General features: G+C 41.3%; 1 long non-coding RNA gene across 1 annotated transcript in view; it reads right to left on the minus strand.

Moving 5' to 3' along the window:
- Positions 1-13252: 13252 nt before the first annotated feature.
- The window catches only part of LOC141374117 (uncharacterized), a 40868-nt gene continuing 27758 nt past the window's right edge, over positions 13253-26362 (minus strand). Inside the window, exons 3-4 of the long non-coding RNA XR_012380730.1 lie at positions 14078-14228; positions 13253-13405 (exon numbers count right to left, since the gene is read on the minus strand). This is a non-coding gene — a long non-coding RNA (uncharacterized lncRNA). The remainder of the gene's footprint in view (positions 13406-14077; positions 14229-26362) is intronic.

Below are 26362 nucleotides of genomic sequence, written 5' to 3' on the forward strand. Positions count from 1 at the left end.
TTAAAAAGTTATCTTGTGTCAGAGTTCAATTTTCATTGTTCACATCTCTGTACCTAGATAGACCCATAAAACATTGCAGCGTTTTATCCCATGATGCCTTATCTTGTTCTCCAGTCCAGTCACTGCTGGCTTTTTCCTGTGTCACGAGCCCACCTGCCACTTCTCTCTGACAGCTTTTTAACTCTTACAAGCCATTGGTTACTTTAAGGACATGCTAGGTAGTAACCCAGGCTCTACTACATGACTTTTTACTTTAACTGTATAATAGAACTCTCCTTTGTGGTAGAATGAAAATGATCTCATCTACGAGATCTATGCTTTGCATTTTTGTTATATATTTTTATCATACATTTTTTTCTATTTCTCTTACGTAGCTCTATAATGTATTTCTAACATAGCTATCTATTGTAGCAGGTTCTGGTCTTGGGATTCTTTTGCACTGTTAAAAATTATTGAGGATCTCAAAGAGCTTTTGTTTATTTGGGTTATATCTATGGATATTAACCACACTAGAAGCCAAAACTGAGACATTTAAAAAATATTAGTCCATTTGAAAACAGCAATAAACACATTACATGTAACATAAATAACATCTTTTAAAAAATTTTTTAATTTTTTAAAATTTTATTTTATGTTATGTTAGTCTTTTTAAAAATTTTTTAAAATTTTAAAATTTTTAAAGATTTTATTTATTTATTTATTTATTTATTTATTTATTTATTTATTTATTTAGAGAGCACATGCACATGCAAGTGCAGGGAGAGGGGCAGAGGGAGAGGGAGAGAGAGAATCCCAAGCAGACACCGCACCAAGCTCAGAGCCTGATGTGGGTCTGGATCCCACAACCCTGAGATTATGACCTGAGCTGAAACCAAGAGTCAGATGCTCAACCAACTGAGCCACCCAGGTGCCCCATAAATAACATCTTTTTATTAAAAAAATATCTTTCTAAACAAAGAAAAGTAATGAGTATCATAGTAATGAATATCCTAAGCAAAGAAAAGTAATGAGTCTCATTTTTTGATACTTTTGCAAATCCTTTTAATGTCTGACTTAATAAAACACAGCTGGATTCTTATATTGGCCTTTACATTCAATGTGATGTATGTCATTTTTATTAAAGTACACAGAGATATATAGTTGGAAAAGGGAGGAGTATCTTAACATTTTTGGATGGTTGCAGATACTACCCCAAACCTCAACAAGAGATAGTTTCTTAAAGGTTATTTGGCAACAAATATTACCAGATATGTTCTTTGAAGTGACAGGCTCACTTTGTTCATTTTCAGGAAAATTCCTCCCAATACCTAAATCTGAACAAAGTGTTCTTTAGAGTAAAAATAGTGTTTCATGAAAAGAAAAAATAAAACGGTTAGTTCAGCTTGCAACTCAAACAATAACACAAGAATTTTTTCTTGGGGACAATTGTGCTACTCCAGCAGAAGTGCTTTAGGTGTACTTCCTAGTTTGTTACACAGAATCTTACAAAGACCTATACTGAAATATTGAGAATTAATGAAACTAACAATTTTTAATGCTTCACCAAGGACTTTCTTAAGTAAAACTGGCTTGCTTGCTCTCTTTTCTTTCTTTCTTTTTCTTTCTTTCCTTCCTTCCTTTCTCCCTCCCTCCCTCCCTCCTTTCTTTCTTTCTTTCTTTCTTTCTTTCTTTCTTTCTTTCTTTCTTTCTTTCTTTCTTTCTTTCTTTCTTTCTTTCTTTTTCTTTCTTTCTCTCTCTCTCTCTTTCCTTCCTTCCTTCCTTCCTTCCCTCTTTCTTTCTTTTTTCTTTCCTTCTTTCTTTTTCCCTCTCTCTCTCTTTCTCTCTCTCTCTCCTCCCTCCCTTCCTTCCTTGTGAGTTTGTGGTAGTGAAGAATATGGTGACCATTAGATACAGTTTGGTGCCACTGCTTTGGCTTGTACTAACATGTTGGCAGTTTGACCCACTGTTACTTTTGCACCACCAGTGTAAAAATCCACATAGTGAATAAGGCAAATCATTCTTTAACATATTGTAAGAGTAGTTTTGATCTTGCAGATGCCCTGAAAGGGTCCCCAGGACTTTGTGGACCATGCTTGGAGAAAGAGAAAAGCAGAGGAAATGAAAGGACCCAAGGGAAGAGAGTGGCCCTTACTCTGGGAGTGCTCCTTGCTGCTGCCTAGGACCTTGTGTTCTCTATGTGCCCTGACCTGTCCCAGCACCTACCGGCTTTCCTCCTCCCCTTCGGGACTGTCTGTAATACAACAATGTCTTTGGGAATTCCAGGCACTGAGCCTTTTTACTTGCTCTGCTACTGGCTTCTGTAGCAGTGCTAGGAAGGGCAGTGGTATAAGACTCTTGCCCCTTTCCTTCCGATTCAAAGAATTTACTAATGAAAATACTGGCATAACCCCATAAAATCTCCAAATTGCTGAATAAACCATCTAGAAAGAGAACTGACCAGAAATGTATACCCTTCTGCTTGTGGTTTTGAAAACACCTGACCCTGAAAGAGACTGTATTGATTACCTTGGACATTTTTCCTACACGTTTTATTTTCACTGGATTGTAACTAAAGAATTTAGAAAAAGAAATCCCTGACTTTCAGTGCTGTCCATAGGAACACTCTGTAGGATAGCCTTTCCTTAGTGCTACCACATGTAAATGGATCTGAAAGCTTTGAACTATGAATCTATTGGGCTCCCTTCCAAACTCCTGACAGCTTGTTTTATTTAAAAACATGTCACTTGGTAACTTAGTCAAGGGTCTAAGTCCTCATTATATTACTATACCTAGGTTAAACAGTATGTGGTAAGCAAAAATATTTACCTGTGATAGAGGATAATTAGCAGGATTAAGTATATCTGGCTATTTCTGAGTCATATACACTGCAATTAGTTTTTACTTAAGTCTAAAATTATGTTTTGCTCTTGGAGATTTTAGACAAGAAAATTATTTTTCAGAACCACAAACTTTGGCATATTTCAAAAGTCCAAGACTGTGTGTTATTGGTTTCTTTTTAAAATTCATCCATTTATTTTAAACAAAATTTATCAGGAAGCTACTTTGTGCCAAACATTGTTCTAGACTTGGGGATGGAGCAATGAATAAGATGGACATAGTCCCTGCATTCATGAAGCTTATAATCTAGAAGAGAAATTGGAAAATAATGAGTAAATAACTAAATAAGCAAGCTAATTTTAGAGAATGACAAACATATGAAGGAAATAACACAGGGTGTTGGGATAATAAATCACAGGGGAGATGAGGTGGTCAGAGAAGACCTCCCTAGAGAGGTGACATTTTGAGCTGGGACCCGAATGAGGAGAAGGAGCCAGTCAAGGGAAGAGCCAGGTGGAAGAAAAATGGATGCAGAGGGAACAGCAAGTATAGAGGCCCCGAGGTAGGGATACATTTGGGAATGCATTAAGAAAACCCTAAGTTTTGGGATTGGGTGGCTCAGTGGATTAAACATCTGACTTTTGGTTTTGGCTCAGGTCATGATCTCAGGGTGGTGAGATCCAGCCCTGTGTTGGGCTCCTTGCTTAGCAGAGAGCCTGCTTGAGATTCTCTCTCTTTCTCCCTCTGCCCCTCCCCCTGTTCTCTCTCTCTCTCAGATAAATAAATAAATCTTTAAAAAAAGAGAAAACCCAAGTTTTTTAATATGACTAAATTCTGCTCTTATTATTAGTAATTTGCTGTTAGAATTAGCATAATGCATTATAGAATCCTAAATTAACTTTGACATTTTGATTAGGACTACCAGGGAATTGTTTGTCAGATGATCCTGGTTTAGATTGGGGCTGAATAATAGTTTGTTGACTTAATTACTATATATAATTTCACTTGGAAGTCTCAAAACTAAGTTCTTTATCTGACCCACCCCTCATTCCTTTGCCTACATCATGTTTTTCTATATTCCTTTTGAAGTGGCACTATTATTCTTTTAGCTCAAGCCAGAACTCTAGGTCCTTCTGTACAGCTGTCTCCCTCACTCCACTCCATTGTAAAACTCACAGATTTTACCTCCTATTTCTTGCACCTGTCCATTTCCTCCATCCTGGGTCACCATCACCTCACTCATGTTCTCCAGCAGTGCTCCCTTAAAATGCATCTCTGTACCTAGAGCGATTTTACTAATAAAAACCATATAGTTCATTCTTTAATTAAAACCTGGCAGGGGCTCCTGGCTGGCTCAGTCGGTTAAGTGTCTGATTCTTGATCTCAGTTCAGGTCTTGATCTCAGGGTCATGAGTTCAAGCCCCACATTGCGTTCCACATTGGGCATGGAGCCTACTTAAAACAACAACAACAACAACAACAACAACAACAACACCCAGCAAAACCTCTCCCAGCATTCTGTAATGATGTCCTACAATAAAATCAATTTCAAAAAAATACTGGGCTAACGTGAGATAAAGAGGTTCCTTTATTGCAGGACTTCTCAGAGCCTTCCATATGCTAATGTGTGCATTGTGAATCACTCAAAGGGGGTAAAAGTGAGGATGTTTTCAGATGTAAGTCAGAGTGAAGCTATTATTTTGAGAAATGCCAAGGAACAGCTCATGGAATACCTTTATGAATAATAGTACTTTATATAACTTGGCTTAGGAAATTTGGTTTACAGAAATAGTCATGTTAACATGGTATATACAACTTCTGATGACCTGGTCCTCGCCTTCTTCATGAGCCTCATCTTCACCACTCCCCACCTTGAGCTTCATGTCTAATAATAGCAAACCATACCCAGTTCCTGTATACAACATGCTTCCCATGATTTCGCTCAAGTTCTTCCCTCTGGAACATTTCTTCTTCTGGCTAAATCTACTCATCTTTCAACTCTCAGCTCAGAGATCTTTCTTGAATTCCAAGTTGTGGTAAGTGCCTCTCTTATGAGTTCCACTTACCACAGTTGGAATAATCTGTTTATGTGTCTTTTCCTCCTAGCTTACCAGGGGATAAAGACTGAGGGACCATGCTATGATGATGATGATGATGATGAGATGGTGGTGGTGGTGGTGGTGGTGATGATAGCTAAGTTTATTGCATTCAGTAGGTGCCAGGCTCTGTATATGAAGTATTTAATATTCACAAAACTCCCACGAGGTAGGTATTATTAGTATCCTCATTTTGCAGATAAAAAAGCTAGGGGCTTAAAGGCTGATGAACTTGCCTGCGGTTATATAACTAGTGAATGATGAGAAGGGGTGTGAATTTAGACAGCCGGACTCCCAAGGCTGCACCTTTTGCGACTGTATCTATAACACCAGCATGGTGCCTGGTAGCAGACGCTTGATAAATGCTTGTTGATCTAACCTGTGTGTGTGTGTGTGTGTGTGTGTGTGTGTGTGTGTGTGTGTGTGCGCGTGCGCGCGCAGGTTCAGACATGTCCCCCTTCCCCATAAAAACTACTAGCACCGAGGAATTTGGACATGCTATAGAAAGTGTTAAATCGCATCTGTGGCAGAACTGGCAGTGAAATGGAGATATTATGGAAGGGACAGCCAGCTCATGTTTCAAATTACTCTCAGCTTGCTTGTTGTCTTAGACATATGTTCTGGGGGTGGCCAACCCCTGTTTTACATCTGTGTTAGTCTTTGCAGAATAAAGAGCAAATTAGCGTTTAATGGGGACTATTAATATTGTCACCTAATTGAATAATATCTAATAAATCTTTTCATTTACAACCCAATGGGAATTTCTAGTTAGTGTGGAAGATATTTAATCTGAAAAATATTTTCATACACAAAGAATATATATGTATTTGTGAGAGATATTGAATATCCAATGAAATTTTGTGAGTATGAACTGAACACTTATCCTGGGCCTCGAACTGTTGGCAGTTGCTTTTGAGAATTACAGAATAAGTTTATGATAGTTTCTGCACTTTAGAATTTTGCTACATGGTTTGGGAGTATCTGAAGTATCTTTTTTTTAAATTTTATTTTATTATGTTATGTTAGTCACCATACATCATTAGTTTTTGATGTAGTGATCCACGATTCATTGTTTTCGTATGTTAACCCAGTGCTCCATGCGGTAGTGCCCTCCTTAATACCCCCTCCCCTCTAAAACCCTCAGTTTGTTTCTCAGAGTCCATCATCTCTCATGGTTCGTCTCTCCCTCCGATTTCCCCCCTTCATTTTCCCCTTCCTTCTCCTAATGCCCTCCATGCTATTCCTCATGTTCCACAAATAAGTGAAACCATATGATAATTGACTTTCTCTGCTGGACTTATTTCACTTAGCGTAATCTCCTCCAGTCCCATCCATGTTGATGTAAAAGTTGGGTATTCATTCTTTCTGACGGCTGAGTAATATTCCATTGTCTATATGGACCACATCTTCTTTATCCATTCATCTGTTGAAGGGCATCTCGGCTCTTCCCACAGTTTGGCTATTGCGAACATTGCTGCTATGAACGTTGGGGTGAATATGGCCCTTCTTTTCACTACATCTGTGTCTTTGGGGTAAATACCCAGTAGTGCAATTGCTGGGTCATAGGGTAGCTCTATTTTTAATTTTCTGAGGCACCTCCACACTGTTTTCCAAAGTGGCTGTACCAACGTGCATTCCCACCAATAGTGTAAGAGGGTTCCCCTTTCTCCACAACCTCTCCAACATTTGTTGTTTCTTGCCTTGTCAATTTTTGCCATTCTAACTGGTGTAAGGTAGTATCTCAGTGTGGTTTTGATTTGAATTTCCCTGATGGTTAATGATGATGATATAGTAGGTCTTTAAATTGGTATTTTTTTTAATAAGAAAAAGTTCAAATATATTATTTTGTTGTAGTCTTTGAGGATCAAAAGACATCATGATATGATTATAATTTGAAATGTAAGTAAAAAGCATGTGGGGTCGTGATCTTTATAAGCCTATTTTTTACTTCTTAATTAAATTTTGCAGATGATAGAAACATTGAAAACAGATTATTAGCTTACAAATGATAAAAAGACACTGGTAACTCCCATACATATGTTTTATGATTCTGTTTAAGAAGTGTCTATTTCATGATAGATCAAATTAGGTGCTTAGAACAAAGGCCTGCATGACTTTCTCTCCCAAATTAAACTATAAATGGGAATGCTTGCAAATGCCTGGACTTTTTTTTTTTTTCTGTTTGATATGTGCCATATCACTTTGGAGAAATTATTTAATTTCCTTATGTTAGAATTCTTTCATTATAAAGGAAAAGTTTTCCTATTCCCCATTCCATTTTCTCTGAGAATTAACCACTCATTTATTCCTTTATACTTACCGCAAGTTGTAACCTGGGATTTACAGGGTTTCCCACTGTGGGCACATACTTTCTTCATACTCAGCGCTCTCCCTCAAGCACATGTGTTTTTGTGAATGTCTGTTAATTTACCTGGGAAAGAGCTCTCTATGGCATCAGCGCCAATAAATCCAGTTGTCTCATTTTTCAGTCTTAGCTATTGTTGGGGTCATGTACTAATGCTTGTATGAGTGAAGGCTCCAGAAAATACTTGCTGCAGTGCAGTTTCTAATTTGTTTGAGACCATACCATGAATCAATAGACCTGGGGGGCTCTGTGCTTACAGGAAGGAAAGAAAGGAATTTTGATTTTTTTTCTTTAGCTAAGTGTTATAAACCTTTAAAGCTTAAATTTGAATTGTTGCAGGTGGGTTAAATAAAATCCATCAACTCAGCATTTTTCCTGTTTCTATTCACTAGTGAACAGAAGCCTTAAAAAAAAAAAAGGAATGTTCTATAAAGTAAGATACAAAATTTGGGTTAGGGTTATAAGTTAGCAGTTCCTTTATGCCCTGCCCGCAATTATTTTTAGGCTCAGGGTCTCTGAACCCAAGGTAATCTGCTAGGCATCTTTAACATTTTATCACAAGTCAGTGATCTCCTCTCTTCTTTGTCCTCCTATCTTATTGGCAAGTTTCTGTGGTGACCCAATTCTGCTTCCTGTTTCAACTGTATAAACAATTCATTTAATTCAATCTCTAGCTTTTGATTCTATATGTAGATATATAGCTGAAAATGATTCCATTCATTAGCTGATGCATTTTCCCTCTGCTAACCATATTTGGGTCATTTCATTGTTAACTTTGGCTGAGGGAAAAGAAGGAACTCTTTGAAACTCCTCCTACTTGTGATTTTATGGGTCTGATATGGAGGTTTATTAGGGCAGAAGCATGGCTTGCTTGACCCAGTGCCCATTTCCAGAACTCTCTACTCATGCCTACCACTACAATGGAGAATGAAGAAGATAAATATTCAATGTTCTAACCTTCCCTGAAACAAGGCAAACAAACATGCCTTCTGACACAGTTCTGGCCAATGGAATATAAATGGAATTCTGCAGTGGAGGGTTCTGGGAAGGATCTTTTATTTCCTGATAAAAGAGGCCAGAAGCTGCTGGTACTACACCTTTCACTTCTTTTGGTCTTGACAATGGTTATGATGTTTGAATCTCCAACAGTCATCCGGTGACAACTTTGAGACAATAAACCAACGTACTAAAGACAGTAGAGTAGAATTATAGAAAAAACCTTGGCTTTTATTATATCATGGAGCCCCACATTATACAGAATTGCTTCCCTCTATACACTGTATATGAAAAGCAAATCCCTATGTAGTGGGTTTAAGACATGGCTACTTTCTTTGACACTTCTTCCATCAAAAGATGGGGCGCCTGGGTGGCTCAGATGGTTAGGCATCTGCCTTTGGCTCAGGTCGTGATCCTGGGGTCCTGGGATCGAGTCCCGCATCGGGCTCCCTGCTCCTTGGGAGCCTGCTTCTCCCTCTGCCTCTCTGTCTCTCTCTCTCTGTCTCTCTGTCTCTCATGAATAAATGAATGAAATCTTTAAAAAAAAAAAGATGTGGCCTAATTCCCCTTCTCTTTAATAGAGGCCAGCCTTAGTGAGTTGCTTCCAACAAACAGAATGCAGTAGGGGGGATAATACATGACTCCCCAGGCTAGGTCATAAAAGGTGATACAGTTTCTGCCTTGTTATTCTTCTGTCTCATGTACGACTTGGGAGCCATGAACTAACATATCAGATGTCAGTCAACACCAAAGCTGTTGTGCTGGAGAAACCATAAGAGACCACTAGAGACCAAGATGCCAGAGGAGCCCCAGCTATACCAGGCTCCAGCTCTCTCACTCTTCCCATCAAGGATGAACAAACATGTGAGTGACCCAGTCTTCAGATGATTCCAGGCCCCAGTCTTCAAGGTGCCCTAGCTGAAGCCAAGGAGAAGAGACAAGCTGCCCTCTACCAAGTCCTTCCCAAATTCCAGATTCAGGAAGAAAATAAATATTATTTTAAGCCACTAAATTTGGGGATGATTTATTTATGCAGCAACAGAAACTGGAACACCCTATTTTTTATACTACTGTTATTTAGATGTTCTCTTACTTGCAGCCAAAAGGATCCCTGCCTGAAATACTTAGGGGGTAGGAAGATTAAAAGAAATTGCTAAAATGACCCTTTTAAGTTACTATAAATGCTGATGTTCCATTTTATTCTAACTCTCTTATCCTGGCTATGGTAATCAAATTAACTATAGTATTGATGTCATGATTTTCCATGAGTCAACTTAATTTAGTTACATAAAGGCTTTATTTTTCAATAGGACTGGGCTAGTAGAAGTGTAGACACGGAGAAATTTCAATTCAGGACACCATACTGCTGTTTTCCTGCTCTTTTGGCATCTTGGTAACAATAAACAATACCAATAGCTGCCTCACTAGCAGGAAAAGCTTGTCTGAGTCCCCAACTTCATCACGTCCCATCAGTGTTTTCTTAATGAAATCCTCCTAGCATTTGTCAGTTTTGTTCCTTCATTGACATTTGCAACTTTTTAAATAGATGAATATTTAATGTCATATTTAATAGGCCAGATTCCTTGAAGCAAAATCCTATTAGTTAGTGCCCACTTTTTAGAGAGTGGTTGGTCACTATTTACTGTTAGAATTTATTTATAAGTTTTAATATATGGTTTTAATCATAAACTCATTTATAAACCCAGCATATAGAAACTAGGAGGATTGTTCTAGATTAATAGTCATATTCTTACACGGAAGTTGCACTCTAAATTAAAAATCTTTTATTCCAAAGTAACATAATGTTATTTCTGGTGATGGAAATTCCTAATCGGCTTTGTAATATAGTTTGGGCTATTTTCTTATCCCACTGTGCTGAAATTTTAAGCCTAAAAGAACAAAATGTAACTCCTGAAAGCCGGTTGCACAAAAGCCAATTTCATTTTTGTGTGTTTATTTACTCAATGTCCACATCCTTAAAATGTTGGCAAATTCACAGCTGGGTGGAGCAGCACATGTGTCATTGTGCTGATGCTACGGGGCGGGATGGGTGTGGAGGGCGGGTTGGGGCACAGAGGGGTCCTTGCAAAGAGAAGTTACATAAGTGATATCATATGCAGAAGTAGCCTCCGGGGTTTAAAAATAACTGGACAGGGAGTGTCAGCCTTTCTTGGATCTGACTCCCCGATTTACTATCCTTAAGGGTCAGACCTATATTCCTGGGTGGGCTGGAGAGTCTGTTTAAATGCACTCAGTTCCTAATAGCAACCCTACATAATAGCTTAAAGAGCCTGGGAATGTTTTTTTTTTTTTTTTGTCTCAAGGCAGCAAGGTGCTGCATGCAAAAGCTGAACCAACATCTCAATGAGAAGCCAAAACAGGACAGATGTTTCATGCTGTGCCTCAAATGTGGTTGTTTCCAGCGTGGTTTCCTTAAACGGACAGGAAATACAGAAAAACAAAGAAGACAACTGCTCTTCCATAGTAGCTCCAAAGCAGATTGAAACAAGCACTAATTTCCCATACTGTCCTTCTTCTCCTTACCCATCCTTTTTAGGGAACTGAATTTTTGATGTATGAGACAATGCCTTGTATTCATGGTACCTGATATTTTTATTTTTGTAATTTGTGAAAAATAAGCTGTCAAAGCATATTACCCTGGTGTCAGAGATTCCTTGGGGGCCAATATCAGAATTTAATTGCCACTAAGTCCCCATCTAGCACCTGGGAAAATATATATACAGTGCACAGTCATGAAAGACCATGGAAGTGTTGTGGGAGTAGGGGTCAAATTTAACAAAGGTCAGAAAACAACCCAAGTACATATTAGATCTACCACTTGCCTATGGTGACCATGAGCCTACAAATATCACTTGAGATCTTCATGTCATTAGGGAGAGGCAGGTATTTCTATTCTCTGGCCATCATGCGGCCATTGGTGGTATCCCCTGGATTAGAACCCTTAGCTTCAGGCCCAGCTCCGTTGATGGCCTTTCCTAGGTAATGCCTTTCCTTGAGTTTTCCAGATGCCCGTGGCCTTCCCCCACTCTTGCTCATTTGTATTAGCAGATAGAGCCCACCAATTCCTCTCTAATGCCACTGCCTCTTCCCGAAGGCCTACGCACCATCTAAAACCAGAAAGCAACCTCTTATCCACATAAATGATTACTTTTAGAGGCATGATCTATTCAAGCTGGCTCCTTCCAGAGATCTTTCATTCACTGAAGCAGTATTTCTCAAAGCATCTGAATAATCTGGGATGCTTGTTAAAATATAGATTCCCACTGAATCAGGTGCTTTCTGGGTGAGGCCGGGAGTCTGCATATGTAACAAGCTCTTTAAGCCTGCAGCTGATTCCATCTCAAGATAAAGGTACAAAGAACTAGTTCATTTCATCCCTATACACATCAAGTTTAGGATTTCTTAGGGATGAGAATACCTTTTCACCCTCACAGTTTGGAAACCCCAGGAAAAGTCTACCAATTTCAACAACTGGACTACAACTCGACCCTTCAACTTGCTGCAGTCTCAAAACAACTACAACTGGGCTCTACAGGGAATCCTGAGGCTGAGAACTCCACCCCTTTCATCCTTGGCCTTGGCCACCCTTCCCAATGCTCATTTGAGGAGCTCCCCCCCTCATGTCACCTGTGTTCTCCTGTACTCTGGTCTTTTCATTGATCTGTGCTTCCTCTTCCTCACTGCCCCTGCCCCTGTCGTACCACACCATGTGCTCAGCCCATTCCCTCTGGACTTCCACTCCATGGCAAGTCCCCTTGCATCAGCCCCTGGAGCACCGTGACCTCCGCTGAGCTCTGGATCTCTCTGGGGACGCTCTTTCTTCCTTAGTCCTCCCAAATGTCACTTGCATTTCCTCCCACGCCCATTATGTGCTGGTGGCTGCAGGTGGGGGGCAGAACTGGGAAGAGATCATCAAACTTTTTTTTTTAAAGATTTTATTTATTTATTTGGCAGAGAGATACAGAGAGAGAACAAGTAGGCAGAGAGGCAGGCAGAGGGAGAGGGAGAAGCAGGCTTCCTGCTGAGAAGGGAGCCCGACGCGGGGCTCGATCCTAGGACCGTGGGATTATGACCTGAGCTGAAGGCAGCCGCTTAACCGATTGAGCCACCCAGGCGCCCATCAAACTTTTTCTGTAAAGGACGAGATAGTAAATATCTTTGTGGAACATACAGTCTTTTGTAACTACTCAAGCCTGCCAGCCACTGTAGTTCAAAAGCAACCATAGATAGTAAGTAAACAAATGAATGTGTTTCAATTAAACTTTTTTTATGGACACTGACATGTGAATTTTAAATAGTTTTCACATGTCACAGATTTCTTTTGAAAAAATTTTCAACGATTTAAAAATGTCAAAACTATTCTTAGCTCATGGGCCATAGAAAAACAGGGGCTGGACTGGGTTTGGCCCATGCCTATTCCTTGTTGACTCCTGATCTAAACCAGTGCTTCTCTAACTTTAATGTATGTCCACATCATAAAGTATTTTGTTAAAATGCAGACTTTGATTCAGTAGATCTGGGGTTTTTGAGATCCTGCATGTCTAACAAGTTCCCAGGTGATGCAAGTGCTCCTAGTCAGGGTACCACACTGTGAGTAGCAGGATACTACCGTCATGTGTTGAAATTTATTCTTTATATAATAAAGACATTAAAATAGTTTAATGACAGAGGAAAGTATTCCTACTGTAATTCATGTTTGGTAGAAAGACTGTGTGGAAGGCCTGGTGGCTGAGAGAGCAGGCTTTCAAACCTAACAGACTCCCACTTAGCAGTTACATGAATATGGATACACTTGTTAACTTCCCTCAGTTTCCATTTATTCAGCTGTAAACCTATGCAATAATAACCTCTACCTCAGACGGCTGTTTTGGATTTTAATATGATTATGCAGTTAGCAAGTGCTCAGTAAATCTGAGGCATTATTTTTCAATTTATAAAGCAAGACACGAACCTGTACCCAACAAAATAGTAAGAACTTTGAGTGCCTCAGGGGAACCTCCTTGCCTGCTTTCTTGGAAAACATTTGCGAGGATCATGCCCATTCATTTATGCAAGAAACGCTTGTTGAGCTGCTATTTCTCCTGCCAGGCAACGTGCATTGTTGGATCTGCTAAGATGAGTGAAATGTAAGCTCACGTTAGTGGGGGAGATGGGAACACCAAGCAATTTCAGCACGGAATAAGTGCTCTGTGGTAAAGTGCTATCTGCAGAGTGCTGGGGGAAAGCAGCACTCCCACTCTGCTGTGAGGAGGGGCCAGAGGATTTCACACAGGAGATGACCTCCAGCTGGACTTTAAAGAATGATTATGGGCCTGACTGGTGGAGGAAAGAGGGAACAGGGTAGGTAAAGGAGGTGGAGAATTCAGGGGGAATCCAGGACAACTGGACTCTAGGGAGGTATGGGACAGGCCAGGGACTGGTCCTGACCAATCAGGACAGACATAGGCCTTGATGTTATAGAGGTTTGGGCTGGCTATCAGTCTGGGGTAGGTCATCATTCCTTTTGGGAAAACATCCTGACAATACCCATAATACTTGCCAACAGGGACTCTGAGAAAAGACAGTGCCAGAAAATCCTTGACTACTTTTGATGGAGTCACAAAAAGACTAGGGAGCCCTTGTGCTGAGCCAAGGAATTCCAGCCTCTGTGGCCGTGTTCCTACGGAATATAACAGACTGGATGAGAATTCTCTCCAACTTGGGGCCTACCACATCAAGGCCAAAGGAAAATGGCCTTTATAAGTAGTCCCCTGGAAACCTACTTGGCTCAGTAATTACTTACCAAGTGTCTGTTATGGAGGGACTTTGTGCGGTGCTGCTGGGGTTGCTGAGATGAAGTCTGGCATCTGCCATGGGTAGTTTCACCTCTAGTAGAGGAAATGGGCATACAAATCCCTACACCATGGGGTGAAGAGAGGCCAAGTCCTGGAGAACTTTATAGGAAGAAAAAGATTATAAGGAGTTTGGCTCTGGGGGTGGGAGCTCCAGGTGTGTTTCATGGAAGAAGTTAGCATTTGAGTCGGCCTTTCAGATGGATGTTTCTATTTCTGGGCACTCCCTTCAGGATTTCCAGCTTGTTTAGGGAGTAAGGGGGCTGGGGTCTCTCTGTATAAATAACTAACTTCAATCAGTGGTCTTGGAGCTGACAGTAGGTTCCTGAACTGACCTTCTAGTGCTGAGTAGGGGCCAAAAACTATCATCTGAAAAAGCCCTGAATCTCTACAGGGCAAAGCTTGCAATCAAACACAATTTGGATTACAGCCCCAGAATTGAAATTTAGAAATAGTTCCTGGCAATATTTCTAGTCTTCCCTTCTCCCCTTCCCTGAGGCCTTCTGTCCTCCATAGCAGGGCTTCTAAACTAGAGGTCATATGTGAGAAGTACTGGGCCAAGCGGCAAGGGGGATAGTAAGGAGGGTAGGTTTGTCCCCTGGGCTGGGACATTTGCATCCTGATGCACAGTGTCCTAAGGGGCATACTACTGACTCTAGACTGCTCTCCCCTCTGTTAATTCCTCCTTTCTCAGTGGCACAGGAAGGATTTTCCTGCCCTAATATTCTCCTAAACCATGCTTAATCTATTTGAATTTGCTCCATCTCACCTGCATAAATTGAGAGTTAGCCATGTTTGGGTCCATCTGGTGACCCCAGAGGGCCCCAGCTGAGTTGCTTGGCCTGAAGGGAGATTTGTGCTTCGGGCTTGTAGCTGAGAAGTGTGTGGAGGGGGCCCTGGGCTATTCCCCAGCCAGGCCTGTGGACTAGGTTTGGGTTCAGTGGAGAGGAGACTGAAAGAAGCCAAAGGGGCTGTTTTTTACGAGAAACTCTGACACAAAGGGCCACAAGCAAAGTTGTTTCGGGGTCCAGGTGAGAAAATGCTACTCAGGGTGTACCCAAACATTGCTAATCACTTCCAGAGCTAGTGCTTACAGAATCCTGAACAATTAAAATGGACTCAGCTTGGGTCTTTCCCTTGGGTTAGATAAAAGAAACCTTTTTTTTTTTTTTTTTTCCCTGTTGAAAAGAGTTGCAGTTTGGGGATCTCTTAATTGCTTTCTGGGCATGGAAAGAAAATTCTTATGAAGGGCAGGGGTGAGATGCTACTCCAAATGATTGCTTGTAGAGCAAATATCACTGATGAGGCTGGGATGCAAGAACATAAGACACATAAGATGCCCTTGGATTGAGATGACCATGAGATTGCCCTAAACACAAGCATGGGAGAACAGATTGCTGAGGTCCCTCCTGATATGGTAGGAGAACACATGAATAAGATGTGAATTGTTATTGTAACCTCATTTGTACCCACTGGCTGGGGAGGCTTGGAGAAATTTGTTACGTTTGTAAATATACATGCATGCATAAGAGATTGATACTGAAAATACTGTTCTAGGAAAGAGCCTCACTCAATCCAGTTGCAAACACTGTAGCCATCTAGGTCTATGAACAGATATCACATTTAGTATGAATATGAATCAGCAAACCTGCAATTATTTCTCAGAGTTTCCTAAGCCATTCTTGTCAATAAGTGGCAGTAGGGCTCAAGGTAATTTCCCAACAAATGGGGTACATGGGTAAATTTTTATTTGTAGATGATCTGTCTTGCCCCCTAGAATATGTAACTGGAACTTTGTGATTTTGTTCATTTCTGTATCCCCACTGCCTAGAACAGTGCCTGGCACTTAGTAGGTGCTCAGTATTTGTGAATTGAATGCATACATAACTTAATGAATGAATACTTGGATTTTTATGTATGAGCTGGACACCATCTGTCTCTTTTCTCAGATGCTGTTACTTCTGCCAAATATACCTTGAGTCCCTCGCCTATGGTAAATTCCACTATCTCAGGGTAGAGACTGTGGGTGGTTCCCAGGGTATTATGGGTCAGCATGTGGGTGTGGCTTCTTATACAAACACAGAGGCCCTGGGCTTAGCAGATAGTCCCAAAAGCTCAGAAGAACTTTCAGGCATAATACTATACAGTTTCTCTTCCTTAAAACATCTTTCTTTTTCCGATTATGAAAATAACACATGTTCATTAAGTAAAGATTGGAAACAGTAGAAAAATATGAAGGTCAAAAAAATTATCCATAATCCCTTTACTCAAACACAAATCCATCCTTCTCTTTCTCCTGGATTATTGAAACAGCCTTTTAAAACTGACCCCCTTCCCTCCAGCCTAGCCACCCTCCAATCTAGTTGCATGCCAGGGAGAGATATTCCCAAAACACAGATCTTAAAACAATTCAAAGGCTTCCCATTGCCCTCAGTGTCCAAACCACTCAACAGGGTTGGCTCTGCTTGTGTCTTCGGCTTCCTATTCCTCTGAGTCCCTATCATGTTATGCTTGTGCCAAATGGAATTTCCTTCAATTCTTTAAATGAGCTGCACCTTCTCCTGCTGTCTCTGGTCTTTTTCACAAGCTGTTAACTCTGCTTAAAACTCTCTTCACTTTTCTTAGTTCTATTCTTTATCTCTTTGTTTCCTTGCCTGTGTTTATCTTTTTTCTCTCTCTGATTCAGAATTTAGACGCTACTTTCCCCCTAAAACGCCATTCTTGACTGTCCTTCCCCAATGCCCTACCAAATCTGAGTTTGGAGGTCGTCCTTTTTTATTTCCTCCACCATCTAGCTCACTGTACAGTATTTTAGCTCTTGTCTGTAAGGGTCTCCCTTTATCCTCAGTGCATAGCACAGTGCCTACTTCATGTCACATGGCTTAATAAATATTTGTGGAGGTGAATTTAAATCGAATCATTGTTTACATATTATGTTATGTTAATCACCATACATTACATCATTAGTTTTTGATGTAGTGTTCCATGATTCATTGTTTGCGTATAACACCCAGTGCTCCATTCAGTACGTGCCCTCTTTAATACCCATCACCAGGCTGACCCATCCCCCTACCACCCTCCCCTCTAGAACCCTCAGTTTGTTTCTCAGAGTCCATAGTCTTTACATTTTAGAAACATTGCCTCATAACCTTTGCTTTAATCATACTGTGTTTTCCATTCTACATAGATATAATTAATCATGTGAATTTTATGTTAGAGGCTGTATCATATAAACATTTTATTATGTTTTTTTCTTAACATTATATAAAGTATTTTCAATTTTACCCAGCCTTCATAAACTTCATTTTTAACGACTGCATACTATTCCATCAAGTGGATATACTCTGGTTATCCTCTATTGTAGGATATTTAAGATTATTTTGCCTGCTATAATTTGTTAATCAAAAAACATCTTTGGATATCTTTGGGCATAAAGCTTTTTCATATTTTGAATTATTTCCTTAAAACACCTAAAATAAAATTTTAAGGTCACTGGATATTTGAAGTTTTTAATACATGTTGCCTAATTGCCTTTATAGTGTTATTTATCAATTTATATTGCCACCATCAATTTATGTGAGTGCTCATTTCATTCATCCTCAATAAAGTCACTTCTTTTCACCCATTAAAAACTTTCAAAGAACATGTACCCCCCAAAGACAGCAGCACTAAGGACATAGGGCCAACATTTGTCCCTCTTGTCACTCCCTTCCGAGGGCAGTGTCTCAGTTCCATTTTCAGAGTGCAGATTTTCTCAATTCTCACCCCACTTGGCTGAGCAATCACTCTAAACATCTGTTTCTTCTTCTTAGGCGAGGGAGGTAGCTTTAAGTTTGTTCCCTTTAGTCTATGTCAATCCTTTAGATGAACTCAAGCCAACCTCTACTCCCATTTCACACCCTTACATCAATAGACACACACACACACACACACACACACACACACACACTCACGAATCATTTAAAGTCCACTGGAGGGTAATATCCGCTGAGACCACCTTCCCACTCAGCTTGTCTTTTTTCTGGCTCTGATTTCTTGGCTCTTCTCCATAATTCCTACTCTTTATCTGCTTTCATTCCTCCCTCCATTTTTCAACAAATCTATCAAGCAGCTACTAGGTCAAGCACAAGCGCTGGGAGACATGGAAAATAAGGCATCAAATCCACCCTCCTACCCCCATGGAGTTTACATTCTAGTAGGTGTTCACATTCTAGATTAAAAACAAAAACAAACCCATACATTAAAAAGTTACACATTGTGATGGGCATTATAAAGAGAACAAAGGCTAAGAGAGAGAATATTGGAAAAGATTTTTAAATAGAATATTTCTCTCCTACCCCCTCTTACCCCTTAACCTTGAACCATACTTTGTTTTCTCCATAGCACTTACCACATCTGATAGAGTATGTATAATATTTCTTGGTGTATTTGTTTATTGTCTGTGACCCCCCAACTTGAATGTAAGCTCCAGAAGGGCAGGGGCTTTGCAGTTCACTGTTGCACCTGACCCACTGCCAGTTCTCAGTATCTGCTGGATGACCTCATTAGTGGGAGGCTTTCTTGGAGGTACACATGAAACTGGGGTCTGAGGATGAGAAAGAGCTGTTTGTGAACAGAGGTGGTGTCAGACTCCAGGCAGAGGAAACAGCAGGTGCAGAGGCTCTGAGGCAGGGAAAAGGATTGGAGAGCAGCCCAGAGTGGCTAAGTCAGAGTGAGCACGGCAGGCAGCAACACCGAATGATGAGGTATGCCAGACAGGTAGGGCCCCTATCACGCCAGGCCTTGTAGGCCCTGTTGTTTGGATTTCATTCCAAGGACAATGGAAAACCATTAAAAGCTTTAACTTGACACCAGAATATGCCTCCCTGCATTGGCAAAAGTGTAACTATAATATTTGTGTGTGGAGGTGGGGTGGGGTGGGATAGGGTAATTCACATGGTAAACTCTTGTGTATGGATTTGTCCTCTGTGACCCATATTCTCCCTATTGGGTGTGGAGTATCAAATTCCTTTCAAGCCTATTGCTTTAGGATTCTATAATTATAAGGCAACAAATGTAACTATACTCCCCTTGTTATCATGTTCCCTTATGTTTTGGTATCTAGCCTCTTGTGTTTGACCCATATGAGAAACTTCACTCCTGAAGCAGGGTCCAAGAGCTGCCATTTTTAGGATGATAGATCTGACACAGATTTGGTGACCTAGGGGACCATCTTTTGTTTTTTATGATTTCATTTTATTTTTTAAAGATTTTATTTATTTGAGAGAGAGAGTGAGAGTGAGTGAGAGAGAGAGCACAAGCAGGGGAGGGGCAGAGGGAGAAGCAGGCACCTGGCTGAGCAGGGACCCCGACAGGGGACTTGATCCCAGGACTTCAGGATCATGACCTGAGCCGAAGGCAGACACTTAACCCACTGAGCCATCCAGGTGCCCCTGTGTTTTATGATTTTAATGTGAAAAGTGGACTCATGGCTTTCCCTTGAACTTGTCCAGCCTGGTTCCTTTTTCTCAGACCTGTTTGGGATATAGATGAGAGTCTTGCTGCGAGGATTCAGGCTCCGTAAGAGCAGGAGAGGCCCCCTCAACAAGGGAGAGCTCCAGAAAGCTGGGCCGATGGAAAGGCCCACTGCTTCCCAGCCCTGTCATCTGGTGGCTGTCTTTTGGGGATATCTTTCTCCTGGCTTCTGACTCCTGCATCTTTGGTGCTTATCCTTCAGTAATCCCTACAACTGAACACCGCTTTGGCTCATTCCAGCCGGCACCTCTTCCTGTCACTCTTCCTGCAAACAACCTCCTTCTCGCCCATGTACTTGTTGCTTGGGTCTCTCTGCCTTGTCCTTTCCATTAAGAAATGCCAGCCATTCTGATCCAGCCTGTCAGCACCCCTCAGGGAAGCCACTTGGTTAGCTGTCCTTGAGGGACCTATTTCCCTTTGCCCAAACCTAGGAATCCATGGGATAGATGGAGCTGGAAGGTGTGTAAGTGGCACAGAGTAAAACAGAAAGTGCGACTGGACATGGGCAGCGGGCAGACTCAGGAGACTGTAACATGGGGCACGTTATGGATGCCGGCTCCCCTCTTCCTGAAGGGGAGATGGAGATGGACAGGTCCTTTTTGTTTTGTTTTTATTGTGAGCAAATGGCCCTGTATAAGTCCAGTTATTGTATTGAGTTAAATTTACAACAGACAGTCTGGCACATATTTAACAGAACACCTAATTATTACTGGGGGTTGCACAGCACTTAGCAATTTCTTGTTAAAAAAGCAATTTACTGATTATTTCTTTTATTCAGCTAAACCACACTTTGTTTTTCTCATCTCACTTGACTTCTCTAGTGTCTATAATTGGCATAGATAGTATTCCATTAATATCACATGAGCACATCATACTTTATGGCAATTATTATCCTGTAGAGGAAATCAGAGTCCACACATGTGATTAACAAGTGGAAGGGACCAAATACTATATTCTGATCCTGGTGTTCTGACTTCAGCCCACCATTCTTTCAACAGTATCACTTTGCATAATCACTTGTACCCAGCACACCTGAAAGTCTTAGGCTCTCATTTGCCAGCCATAGGGGCAGTGGCCATTCTTGCAGCAAAGTGCCCACAGTCTTAGCGTGGAAGGGTGGGGGTGTGCGGAATATGGTTTAAAGGAGGTGGGGCTGAAAGCACACCCTAAGTGCTCTATAGTTCCCTACCTCCATTTCACCCTTGCACCTAAAAAATGCAGAACCAGTCTATACTGGGGGCATTCTTATTGTGATATCAGGAAGAAGAAATTCCTTGGCTGATGAATGACCCCTCTCATTTGTATATTGCTCAGAGATGCAGCAGTTCATTTTAAAACTAAAGAGGCATAAAGATGGGAAAAGAGTATAAAGGATCTAGCCTCTGGGTATCTGGTTGTGGGGGACTGGGGAGAATGCTGAAGGAGGGTGGGGAGGGGTGGAGCAGTTAATGGGAGGTACATGTGGGGAAAGGGGGTAGAAGGGGAGATTGAGGAGAAAGTGAACCCCATTTGCCAATGATGCTGGACCACATTACAAAAGGTTAATCTTCTCACTAGTCTTTTCTATTTTAGAGTGCCATGTCTATTCCTTTGGGAATAGGAGTTTCCTCCACTTATTTCCTACCATGGAACTTCCATTAATTGGCTTGCCAAGGACAGGGGTCACACTATCTCTGATAGCAATCAGAATTGCTTAGTGGCTGATGGAGTAAGCGGCTTACTTCAGACAGAACAGCAGTGGGAATTTGTACTTTATTTCATGGCAGTCATACAAATGCTTTATTTTTCTTGGTCATTGAGCCTGCGTACGACTGCAGAGAAGGTGACAAGAAAGTATGAAAAGATGCTAAAGCCACTTGAGCTATCTGTTCTTTGCAGGCTTGGGAGCCCCGAATAAAAAGCTACTTCGGAATAGGTCACATGGAAGACCGGCCAGTCACGGTTGCTGTGGTAACCAACAAACATGTTTGGCTTTCAGAGGTCCTGCCCCTGAGGAGGGTGATGGCTTTTGTTATGAAATTTGTGAACTTCATCTGTTTCACCACTATTTATTTTCAAAGTTGTTAATGGCCATGAATTACTCATTACCTACACACAGGCCATCTCTGCTCAGGTTTGGTGCTAACCCGGGCCCACACCTCCCTTTCTCCTGTGGTCAGGGTCTGGTGTGCAGTTCTGACCTCTCTCATAGCCTGCAGAGGCTTATGGGAACCATGGAAAAGCAAACAGGAGTGTGGCAACGACGTGACCAGAGCCCTGCTATGTGACTTTCACCACTGTGGCCCTCATTGCCATTAAAAGGGGGATAGATATCTTCCCTACCCACCTTATGGGGTTTTGCAAAGTTATACTTTAGATATAAAACTGATTTGAAAATGTTTAGTGCATTGTACTCACTTAAGAGAGAGCATAATAATTTAACTTCTCAATCTTCAGACAGAATGTTTATTACAGATGACTAATATGTTTCCTCTTTAAATATCCTGAGTGATAGTTGCTGCCTCTGTGTTGAGAAGGATTCTGAGGCTGCCTCTAAGCTCAGCTGGCAATGGTAGCAATCATTTAGTGATGTCTGCCATGCACAGGGGTAGGAGAAGTGGCATCACAAGTGCTGTGTATTTGCCACCTTAGTTCAAGTTCAGGATGTTCCTCCATTGCTCCTTGTGCTGCATTTGGAGGTTGAGTATTCACTACTGCTCTGTAGCTTGTTTGGTCCTGGTCTGCCAGAACTGATTCGTGGGAGATAAACTCCTAACATTCAAACCTGTAATGATTTTGTTTTTTCAAAAAAGCATTTTGATTTCCTGCTAGTAAAAGTAAAACATGTTTATTGTTGGAAATCTGACATATAACAGAGAAACAGACAAAAAATAAAAAACAGCTCATAATCTCGTCATTCCTGGCTAACTTTAACATTTTGGTATGGATTTCATGCCTTTTGATCTGATTTATGTATTTTTAAAAAATGATCACTGGCTCCTGTGTGGAGAATGGACTGTAGGCCCATAGTGTGGACGCAGAGGCTGTTATAGAAGTCTAGGGGAAAGATGTTGGTGTCCTGGGCTGAAGAGTGACTGGCAGAGATGGTGAAAGGTTGTTGGATTTGACATATATTTTGAACAGAGAAACAGTGGGATTTGCCGATGGGTTGGATGTAAGGAAGGCAGGCATGAGAAGGATGATGTCCAATTCTATTTCCAGTGAAATGATGATCCATTTACAGAGGTGGAGAATAATGAGAGAGAAGCAGGTGTGTGTGTGTGGTGGGGGAGATGCAGTGGTGGAAATCAAGAGTTCAGGAGTTCAGTTTTGGATATGTGAAGCCCGAGTGAAAATCTCACTTCTTGGTGAAGATGTCAAGTAGGCAGCTGGATACATGGCGGGAGCTCTGAGGACAGGATGGGACCTGTCTAGGGAGTTAAAGAAAGATGGACAGGAAGTCTGAAGACTGAGACCTGAGGCCGTGCAACACGTGCCCATTGGAAAGAGGAGGAGGACACACACAGAGACTGAAGGAGTAGCCAGTGACTAGGAAGAAAATCAGGAGAGTGCAGTGCTCTGCAGCCGACAAGAGAAGGTAGTTCAAGAGAAAGGAGTACTCCCTCTCTCATGCATATTTTTACATGGAATACGTACATTTTTACATAGAATATGCACATTTTAACATAAATATAGGGGCTTTTTAATTTATCCTGAACACCTTCTCGTGCCCTTGAAAAACCTTCTACCTTCTAAAATATTAAAGTAACCCATGCCTATGGATGTAAGCTGCCAAAGAACATTCTTGTATGTACAGCTTGTGTTTCCTTAGATTAAATTTCTAAAATGGAGTTACTGGTAGATATGAACATCTTTTAAGGCTTTTGATACATGCTGTCAAATTACCTTTCAGAAAGGTGGTACCAAGGCTGTGCATTCTTGCAGCAGTCAAATGAAACCAAGTATTGGGCAACCACTGCTACCATTAAAAAAAAATCTCTCCTTCTCTCTGCCTCTCCTCCTTTCTCTCTCTCTCTCTCTCTATACACACACACACACACACACACACACACAATGCTATCTTTTTTTTTTCCCATTTGGATGACTTGATTAACGGAGGTTGAGCATGTTTCAGCATCAGACTTCTTATGTGCCATCTGAGTGGTAACCGAGTCGATCCCTGCACCCAAACTTCCTTAAGTACAAAAACATGAGTATAAACATCACCCAAGTTAGCCTTTCAGGGCAAGAGGGCTGGGGGATGGGGGAGAGGAATAAAGCTGGTTCTGAGCCCGTTTCTTGAATGAGGGGTGGAATAGATCTTGTCAGCAGTATTTGGAGTTTGTGTGGTTCCCACAACTTGCAACGCCTCCTCCCCTCCCAGCCTGACTTCCTGTGGGCCCAGCCTGGGAAAAGGCGTGGTCACTGACCAGCAGAAGTAACTCTCATAAGCGCAGCAGTGAAAACCCAGATGGGATAGGTAGTGGAGTCTCTGTTGCCCGTGAACAGCCTCAATTGCTCAACTCAACAACAAACACGAGCCAGAGGGATGCAGGCAGACTGCTGCACATACAATGTCCCTTGCTTACTTTGTGGAGCCCCTGCAGTTCTGACAGGCCTGGTCTCTGTGTGGAGACCTTAAGAATCCTCTGTCTAGTCCTTCTGGGCATCTGTCCAGCTGAGGCAGAAAGACCCTGTGTGTTGTGAAACTGCGGCTGGGCATGGCTTCTTTCTGTTGGTCTTCCAGCATTGCAAAGGACTATTGCACCATGCTGTTATACTACAGATGTGGAAATTGTAGATACTGAGCTGATAAAAATCTTAAGAAGATGTGGGACATAAAGATAGGCAGAAAATGTGGATTGCAGCATTCTTGTATGTAATATTTCTCATTTCATAACCATGCCAATTGGAACAAGATATCTTAAAACAAATCTCAACCCAAAGGGGAGAAAAGGGCATCATAATCCTCTGCTTTCTGGATGGCACCGACACTTGTAATATTTTCTATAGTAGCCAAGAAAGAATTCCTGAGAGAATTACAATCATGCAAATTATCACAGGCCCCAAATCCAAAGGAAATCATTCTGTGAGAAGTAAAAAATGAAAATGGAAAGCTTTCAACAGAAGTAAGACTGATATCCAGTCTTTTCAGATATTTTTCTTTTTAAATTATAAAATAATACATTTTTGTTATAAATCATTTAACTAATGGAGAAGGGTACAAAGTAAAGCTAGTCTTCTCTTGCTCCCTCAAACCTCGTTCCCATTCTCCAATAGTTTGATATGTATTTCTCTGGAGCTTTGTTCATGCAATTGCAAAAATTTACATAAGAGTATATCACATGGTCTATGTATAGTATGTTTATCAAACTGCTAGCATATAGTTAGTGCTCAATAATATATACCCAAACGCATCAACAATAAAAGTAAGATTGTACTATACAAATTCTACAACTTGTTTTAAATTTTATTTAAATGCAATTTCTCTTTGCTTCTTGGCAGGTAGTTTGATCTGTGCTTTATTTAAAACAAACAAACAAAAAACTTCTCTGAGCCAAAGACTACCAAATTCATTCCTTCGACTATTATTTGTTGCCTACCAACTAAGTATCAGGCACTGTTCAAGGTGCTGGGAGTAAATGAAATGATAAAAATCCGTGCCCTTGTGGAAAGGGCATTTTAGTGGAGGGAGGTAGACGATAAACAAGTATAACACGTGGTAGGTCAGATGTTGCTAGCAGGGCATGGAAGGGCTTTGCAAAAATAGGACAGACCTCAATGAAAAAATGACATTTTTGTGGAGATCTGGAGGGGAGTGGGGGAATGCCATGTGGATGTCTCAGGGAAGTGTATCCCAGGGAGAAGGAAGAGAATGTACAAGAGCCCTGAGGAAGAAGGGGCCTGGCTTGCTCAGAAACAGCAGAACAAGTGTGGCTAAGGAATGGTGAGGGCAGGGAGAACAGAGGAGGTGGCTGGAAAGGATTGCGTGGGCCTTGGAAGCCATGTGGAGGCCTTGGGCTTTGACTCTGGGGGGGACAGGATGTCACTGGGGGTTTTGAGCAGAGCACTCTCATGATGTGATGTAGGCTGTAACATGGAGGGCCAGCTGCTGTTGAGAGTAGACTCTGGGGGTAAGGGCCAAAGTGCAGAACCAGTTAGGAGGCTATCCTGACAACGCAGGAGAGTGAAGATGAGCTTTGGGCCAGGGTGTTGGCAGTAGAGGTGGTGACACTGTGGACTCTGGATACATTTCCAAGGTAGAGAAAACAAGATTTGCTGATGGATCAGATGTGGGGTTAAGACAAACAGCAAAGTCAAGGATGACTTACCAGGACAAAGCAGTGCACAAAATGTCCTAATAAGAGATTTTTTAATGAGTTAATGCAAGAAATAAGAACAAAATGAGAGTATGGATGACAAGGGAGACCAGAACAAGGGGACTTAGACCTCCTTTCCTTTCCCTTTGCTTCCACATATCATGTGCTATGCCCTGTATGTGTCTTGTCTATACTAGCACTTCTCAAACTCTACCCTGAGAGACCCCAAATGGCAGAGGACAGTAACCTATTATTACCAGTTGTCTGGGCCAGTGCCCAAAGCTCTTGGTGTCTCCTACTATATAAGCTAGGCGTTGCATTAGTGCCTCATATTTAAAAAAAAAAATAATGTCAATGTTGGATTCCACTCCAAAATATCTGTTTGTTTTAATATATTCAGTACTTATAAGCAAGTAATATTGC

This window comes from Callorhinus ursinus, unplaced genomic scaffold (genome assembly GCF_003265705.2).
Source record: "Callorhinus ursinus isolate GAN/ISIS: 27379988/994484 unplaced genomic scaffold, GSC_fseal_2.0 scaffold14, whole genome shotgun sequence".
Lineage (NCBI taxonomy): Eukaryota > Metazoa > Chordata > Mammalia > Carnivora > Otariidae > Callorhinus > Callorhinus ursinus.